The 8946-nt window shown below is 37.2% G+C and overlaps 1 long non-coding RNA gene across 1 annotated transcript in view; it reads left to right on the forward strand.

Annotated features, from left to right (window-relative positions):
- LOC311580688 overlaps positions 1 to 8080 on the forward strand; it is a 30321-nt gene extending 22241 nt beyond the window's left edge. Inside the window, exon 3 of the long non-coding RNA XR_014773558.1 lies at positions 7957 to 8080. This is a non-coding gene — a long non-coding RNA (uncharacterized lncRNA). The remainder of the gene's footprint in view (positions 1 to 7956) is intronic.
- Positions 8081 to 8946: the final 866 nt, after the last annotated feature.

An 8946-nucleotide genomic window follows, 5' to 3' on the forward strand; every position in this document is an offset into this window, starting at 1 on the left:
GAAGTTTTGAGTTGGCAGAGATGAGATATGATAGATATCAATTCTCATTCAGAATTTTAGACTCACCAAGATAGAAAAGATGTTTTCTACAAGGATGCCAAATACAATTAGCCAAAACACCTTGAATGCAACATTTATACGGCCTCTGATTGTTTTGTGGTTCTTCTTGCTGTATGTAATTTTTCTACTTATGTGTAATAATATAAATATATATGCCCACAAAATAAAATAAAATCTTTAAAAAAATAACTGAAGCTAGGATTCATTTATTACAGCATCATATAGCATTTCTAATTTTTTTTTTTTTTAGCCTGGGTTACCTCATTCAAATTTTTCTAGTTTTATTTATTTAGCTGCAATTTTATTTGTTTGCTCACAAATGAATAAAACTCCTTTCTAAAAATGTATCACAGTTTCATTATCCATTCATCAATTGATGGATATGGAGGCTGGTTTCATTTCCTACCTATTGCCAACAGAACAGCAATGAATTCTGGGGGTGGGAAAACCACTATCTTCGGTTGTGCACAAACTGAAGAGCCTATCAGGTGCCAGTGGCTGGATGTAAACACAAGTGCATTAGGTAATCCTAGTAAAACTCAGTGGAGCTCATGAAAAGCAAAACAAAACAAAATCCACTCTCATGAATACGGAAAGATGACATGTAAAGAAGGGGGATACCAGGCATAGGAGGCAGGTGATATATTATAAACAGAAAGCATATTTTATGTATGAAAATAACATGTGATAATATATAGCATTAACTCCCAAGAAGCTTTTTAGTGATCCAGGAATGTATTTTAATCCTAAAAATCGTCTAAAAGTCTCTTCATGGTTGTTTTTCTTGAATCTATATCTACTACTATCATTGCAGTATATTTAAATGTTCTGAGTCAAAGGTGACTTTTGGAGCTAATATACTGCACACTTCAGTTTTTTTCCCCCCTTTACTGCTACTAGTGTAATCTAGTTCTGTTCTTCAGGATAACGAGGAATAGCAAATCATTTTATTTAACTTAAAGTAGCATACACAGTTTTAGGTTTCATTAAGGCATTTTCATGCAGATTTTTATTTTGCTTCTTCTCTAAACAACCATGGTCTTCTTTCCCATTCCCTTGACTGCCCCGCTGTAACCCTCCACACCCCCTCCAGCCACCTCCTGCTTTCACTTCTCATGTGCTCAATACCTTCTTTTCTTCTCTTGTCATCTTGTTTTTTTCAAGCTTCATAGACTACAGCCACTCTCCCCCTGCTTGTCGATACCCACAAAACACTGTTATCTAGGAGCTGCGTATGAGAGACGACACCCGAGTTTCGCCTTTGTGAGACTGAGTTATCATACTTACTATACAGATCTGGGAAACCAGATCTAGCCATTTTATACAAATTCCATGATTTCACTTTCCTTGCAGCCAAATAAAACTCCACTATGTATATGGACCACATTTTCATTATTCTTTTGTTGGTATATATTTATGCTTGGTCCATTTTTCTTTTTTGCTGCTGTGAACAGTAAACATGGATAAGCAAGTATCTCCATGGTAGAACACAAGCTCCATTGAGTATATGAGCAAGTATGGTCATACAGCCTTCTATTTTTAGCTTTTTGAGAAAGCATCCTGCCTTACATGACTGTAACAGATTGCATTGCCACCTGCCATGGATATCGAGTCCTCTTTCCCTACATCTCAGCCAGCACTTGATGTCGTTGCCTTCTTGACAACAGCCCTTCTGACTAGAGTGCAATAGGATCTCAACATAGTTTTGATTTTCATTTCCCAAATGACTAAGGATACTGAATTTTTCTTATATTCATACAAAGCCATCTGTGTGCCTCTTGTTGAAAAGAGTCTACTTCCTTAGCCTGTTCATTGACTGGCAGACATTGGCTGTTTAATTTCTGCAGTTTTCATATAGTCTAGGCATTAACCTATTCTCTTAAACATAGCTAGCAAAGATTTGCACCCCACCCTGATTCTCTGGGGGGTATCTCCTCACTCTGTTGACAGTTTCCTTTCATGTAATGAAACATTTCAATTTTATGTAGCCTCATGTTCCTGTGTTAGTGAGATCTTGTTCAGAAAACCCTTGTCTATCCCTATATCTTGAAGTGTACTCCCTGCTTGCTTCCGGCACTAGCATGGTTTGGGGTTTACATTAACGCTGTTGGTGCACCATGAGTGTAGTTTTGTGCACTGATTCCACAGTGAAAAATGTAAGGACACTGGAGAAGGACATTAAAGAAGATACTAGATGATGGGCAGACTCTCCACACTTCTGGATTAGTAGAAATAATATGGTGAAAACGGCTATGTTACCAAAAACACTCTGTGGGTTCAGGGCAGCCGCCTTCAAAATCTCAATGGCATCCATCACAGAGCTAAAAATATCAATTCAACAATTCGTGTGAAGCACAAAATATCTGAATAGTCCAAAGAGTCCTTAGCAGTGTGTGACCAATGCTGTGGGTGTCACAATCCTTTGCCTTAAATTATACCATAAAGCTACAATGACAAAGACCGCATAATCCTGCCAACAGAAACAAATACATAGACCAGTGAGCCAGGAGTCCCCTACATCAGTCTACAGAGGAAAGGCCACCTAAACTTGGCAATTGCATAAAAAAGTAAATTATTTCAAAGCAGCAACGTATTATTGCAATACCACAGCTGGTCTGGACTCAGTCCTAATGTTCTTGCTAAGAGTCCACCATCTAGATTCAGGGTTAGAGCAGAGGACTTGATGGGATATGTGCCCTACTTGCCTCGCCACATCCCTGTTCTGGCTGTGGGATTGTCTCCACAAAGATCATGTTGCCTTTCTGAGGGTTTTGAGCTTCGTACGACATGGCAACTGGGTTGAAGAAAGGAAAAATACAAAGCAAAATTCCTTAAACACTATCTGGTTTTGTATATCTTTTGAGAGATTTTGTTATATGAGATACAGTCTCACTACAGTGGATTCTTGGGGAAAGTGTTGCATATAATCAAAACTTTAGAGTGAATTTTCAGATAAGGATATTGCTTCCACAGGGACAAAAATCAATTGACATGCCTAAAAGTAAGAGAATGAGTGAAATATAAAAAGATAAATGTAAATAGGCTTTTACACTCAGTACACAATGCCATGCACATACTCAGCCTCGTTACCACACCTCCTGCTTCAACATCCAGCAGGATACAACACAGTCTTCATCATAAATTGAGTATGCCCTTAATACTGTCTTCTTAAATATTGTATTATCAGTATTATTGAGCACTTTGAAAAGTGTAACTGGGTCGTTAGTAAAGAAAATCACATTGTAGCTCCCAGGTGACCATTTGAGGAACTAGAAAAACATCTCAGAGCAAAGTGGGGGTCTACCCATCATATTTATTTTATAAGGGTAGTAAATGCAGAATGGAGGTGCAATTCAGAGGGGCAGAGTTTTTGTAGGCTGTAGGTACAATCCTTAACACTTTAAAAAGTAAATTAAGCTGCAGATAAATTGAGAGATTGACATTTTTTTTTTTTTTTGTCAAAAGGAAAGCTCTAAAGTATTGCAAGGGGGATTCACCAGCTGTGTTGTTCAGGTAAAACACTGGATGCCCAAATGATTTGAAATTTCAGATAGACAAAGATTATTTTTGCCATAAGCCTGTTTCATGCAGTTCTAAGAATACATTTATCTTAAAATACATTACTATTTACCTGAGAGTCAAATATAACTTAATATCCTATATGTTCATCTGCTAAAGCTAGAACAGTAATACCGGAGGGAGTGGAAGAGGCAATCCTGAGTTCACCAATTCAAGGGCAGCAGTGTACTGCATTGATTTAATTGTGAACAACACATCAATATGTTTGACACAGCCAACTTGATTTGTACGCTACTGTCTGAGTTTTATTTTCCTCTTTGGTGTGTTGTGTCCATTGGAAATATTGCTGACATAACAACTCAATTCAGGGCATAGTGATTCTAAAAATACTATATAACTAGATGTAATTACTAATTACACAATTATACCATTGCCTTGTACCAGGCAAAATACAGACATGAATAACAAAACCACAGCTTTTCTACATGATGGATGGATAGAGGGCCTACTCTAACTATGGGGTAAATGTGGTCCAAAATATCTTCCAAGCCAATCTCACCACAAGTCCTACCCAAAAGGTATAAGAAGTAATAGTTCCTTGGAGCCAAAATGACACAAATGTATCTGAGAAGGAAATATATTTCTCTCTGTGACAACTCTTAGGATTTTAAATAACATGTAATTATGTAATATATCATCTAGAGTACACTTTCAGACTCAAATTGCCCAGATTTATAGGCACTTCTCCTAAAGTTCTTTGTCTCTGCATAAATTCCCCACTTTCACAGTCTCAATTTCTCCTCTGCAAAATAAAAAAAAATGCTGATAAATAGCCATGCATTAGTTTATTTTAAGAATTAAGTGAGATGCTCCATATAAGACACTGAGCTATGACTGAAAACACTTTGCCCTCACTCATTCCCAGCAATAATGCCAACACAGAAAGAAATGGTTAGGAGGCAAACAGGCCATGTGACACTAAGGATAAGCATCCACAGAAATGTACACAAATTATCCTGTCAGTTGTTGTCCTTGGTTTTCTTTCTTTCCTTCTGTTGTTCAATAGTTTTTCTAAACTTATGTAATTTTATAATTAAGCAAAATTAATATTTAATTGACCTTAAGATGGCTGCATTTTAAAAAAATTGTCTTCAATATCCTTTTTTTTTCTTAAGCAATTTAAACACTTTTTATTAAAATGTAATTATATCACTTGCCCTTGCCTTTCCGTCCCTCCAATCCCCTCATGTCCTTTCCCATTGCTCCCTCTCAAATGGACAGCTTCTTTTTCATTGATGATTATTGTTACACACAAACACACAGATATCACACACACACACACACACACACACACACACACACACACACACACACACCTTACTGCTTCCATCTAGTACGGTTTGTGTATATGTTTTCAGAGTCAACCACTTTGTACTGGATAACTAATTAAGATGCTGATCCCTGGGAGAGACTAATCATCCTCTTTCAGAAGTCATTACTTGTCTTTCATTCTTTTTCTAGTCATTGGAACCCATGAGATTTTCCCCCTTCAGTTAGCATGTCTGTTGGTATTCAAGTTAACTCTGCTTCTCTCAGGAGTCATTAGTTCTCTGAATGTGTTTGTCTAGCCATCACAACCCAGGAGATTTTCCTTTCTTTGTTAGTACGTCTGTTGGTATTAAAGTTAAACCCAGCTTAAAATAGTTTGAGGCTTGTGTCCAAAGTTTAAGGTATCTTAAACAATAGGCACTTGCCTTAGACCTCTGAGAGGCAACCAAGGGCAATACCAATAACCTATATCTTTTGGGGGGGAGTCATTTGGTAGCCCCTGACTAACAACTCTTGTTGTTCTTGGCCTTGATTCTAGAGGTGAGGCATATTATATACAGTTGAAGGTTTTTGTGAGAACTTTATCAGCACATTTTTAATATAAGTTTTTCTTAATTTTGGAGAGTTTCATACAGTATGTTTTCATATTTATTCCTCTAGTCCTTTCCTCCTAGATCCTACTTAATCCATGTGCACCTCCTTACAACACTCCAATTTCATGTCCTCCTTATTTTCTATAACTCATTGAGTAAAACTCGTGCTGCCTCTGTACATCTGGGTATAAGGCCATACAATGGAGTTGGTCTCCTATGGCTTACACCATCCAATGGAATGTAGTTGATCTACTGCAGCCTACCTGACTCTCCCACTCACAGAAGTAATCAACTGTAAAACACCCCTCAGTTAGTATTTGGAACTTGTGAACTCTTCTTTCTCCATGAAAAAGTATTGACCAGCCTGATCTTCTGAAGGTTCTCTAAGCTCATTAGTGCAAGCGGTCCTATAAGATTTGAAAGACACTGTTCCTTTATGGCTTTCTCCAACTTCTAGCTCTTAACATCGTTATTCCTTTGTCAATGATGGTATCTGAACCTTGGGATGTAGGCACACAGATGTCTCATTGGCTGAATGCTCCATTTATTCTCTAAACCTTGTTTATTGTCTAAACTCAGCCAATTCTGATTTTCTATATTTTAGCCACCATCTGATGAACAAAGTTTTCTAATGAAGTCTAGGAACTGCACTGACCTATAGGTAGAGATAAGACTTTAGAAGGGAAAAATAAAAAGGAAAAAAAACAAAAGAATTTAGAAGGCAGTTTGACTCTACATTAATTTAACAGGATAATAGTAGTAGGTTTACCACTAAGACATATGAGTTCGTCAACCACTGATTTTTTTTTTTACCATATGTAGAGCATTAGACACATCTTTTATCCTTTGGAGTGGGGCTTCAAACATTAAGAACACAGGTGGTTACTCTTGTAGCACTCGTGCCGCTATTGTACCTTTGGGCATATCTTCTCATGTCAGTCATTACTGGACTACACAATTTTCACATATTAGTAAGATATTGTTAACTCTCATCCCCAGCTTCTAATATAGCACCCTCTCTTACGATGAAAGATACCCTGCAGTAAGGAAGTTTTCTCACCAGCACCATTTCTTCCTACATGTCTTGTGACCAATGTATAGGATGTCTTCACTAACAATATCTTACCATTAGGTTCTGGTGGCCGATCAAAAGCAATGTCAACAGCCTGTATTGTTTTGTGGATCTCTATGACATATGTGACCACCATCTTGTTTTGGCAACCTGTGGCTTCTGAAAAGAGCATTGCCACCTTTGTAGGACAATTCAAATTGAACCCTTTTATATCAAAATAAACATAGAAAGTATAAAATAGCAGATCCCCATATGACTGTTTCAGATAGCCTCAGTCTTTGTTATAATGCCTCCATCTCTTTCTCTACACTATGCTTCCATTCTTTTCCCTTTTTTTACACATGCCTCGTCATTGTACCTCCACTCCTGATAGACAGACGCCTCATTGTCTTTTCTATTTGTCTTTTTTCTCTATACAACCACTAAACCATCCTTGCTCATATATATGATCCTAGTTGATTTTATCGTAATTATATCATTTACTTTATTTTGTCCCAAGAAATCCTTATTCTAAAGCAATGTTTGCCACTTCTGACACTCTGAAAGAGAAAGAGATTGATGAGGACAAACTTGACCAGTGTTCCTTAAAATGTACACACAGGAACAGTGATGAGGCGTGTTTAAAAAGGGAGAGACAGTGCCCTTCTATAAAGCAGTTTGGATGAAAAGGTCCGTGAAGGTACCAGCAACAATAATATATCACATAAAGAACAGATCTCAGGTTGCATGTACAGCATGGAAGCTGAACCAAGGAACTGCATCACTTTGCTCAACATTCCTAGTTGCAGTCTTTATGCCAAGTTTGGCTATGAAAACCTAAATATATATATATGCTTTATATGGCAAAGGTTGATTTTCAGAAAGAAAGCTGAAGTGGGAACTGGGTAATGGTGAAACTCCTCCACATTTGTTGCTGTATGATAGATGATATAGATGATAGATAGATAGATAGATAGATAGATAGATAGATAGATAGATGTTAGTGTAGAGATAGATAAACTGAGAGACAGATATAAATAAAGAGTATTGCAATATAATTCAGATTGTCTTGATCATCTAACCTCCACCTCTGAGGTGCTGAAAACATCTACATTGACACTGAGTACCTATTGCACTAGAATGTGTGTGTATATATTGGAGACAACATATGAAGTAAGATGCTAAGACACAAAGGAACGCCCCTCTTAATATGGCCAAGTAGACACAACCCATTACCCACATGTTCTCCAGACAAACAGCAATTAGTCCTCCAGTGACAGGACTTGACAGTGCCATTTGTCACAAAGTCCATCCTAGACTCACCTTGTAATTAGGGTGACTATCAGTCATAGTTAATTGACTTCATTCCTGAGGAATATTAAGTTTCTCATTCCTTTATGACAGAAAGAAGTTGTGCTACTAAATGGGAAGCACCCAGCATGAAGGTTACCAAAGAGGGGAAAGGGAACCTTCCTCTGTGATGATAACTCCTCCCAGAGATGGCACCCGGGACCTTGAGAAAGACACTCCTGAGTTTGTTCAGTGGTAAAGAAATTGTTTGGCTTCAAAAATGATTCTTAATAGTTTTAAAAATAAAGAATTTATAAGATGTGAATATCTCTTGTCTTATATTTACTCAACAGAATTGAAAATTTTCCCATTTTTCTTTCTATTTACTGTTTATGCTTGAACCCTTTTTATTTGCTATAGACTCTATTTCTTCATGTAGAAAAGATAGTTCATATTTTATGATTATTACTTGATACTCTTATCTCTAATATATATTATAATATGCATTCTCATTAAAAATTTTAATATATATTAGTAATGTTTAGATAATTTTATGTGTATATATAATGTATTTAATCATATTCACCCTCATTTTTCTACTAATGTCTCTCACATCCTCCACTTATTCTCAACACTCCCAGCTTCCTGTCATCATTTTGTTGTTTTTGTTGTTGTTAATAATCCATTGAGCTTAATCTGTAATACTCATAGATTCCTCGTGGTGAGAGCTTCCACTAGAGTGTGATCAACATTTTAGGACTGAGACCCTTAACAGAAACTGGCTGTCCCTCCCAAGAATCTACTAATGGTCTATAGCTCTTCAGTTAAGAATTGCAGCTCATGAGCCTCTGCACACTCCATGCTGGCAGGTTGACTGGTTTAATATTGTGCTGTCCTTTTGTAGGCCACCATATTTGCCATGAATTCATGAACACAGCAGACCTACAAGGTCCAGGACACTGGTCCCAGTTCTCCCTAATCTTTGGCTATTACAATCTTTCTACTTCCTCTTCTGATATGGTCCTTTTAGCCTTCTGGGAGGCTGTGTGAAATTGATGTCCCATTTATGGTTGAGGCATTTCATTGACACTTTTTCTCTGAAGA

This window comes from Acomys minous (genome assembly GCF_964271855.1).
Source record: "Acomys minous genome assembly, chromosome: 13".
Taxonomy (NCBI): Eukaryota; Metazoa; Chordata; class Mammalia; order Rodentia; family Muridae; genus Acomys; species Acomys minous.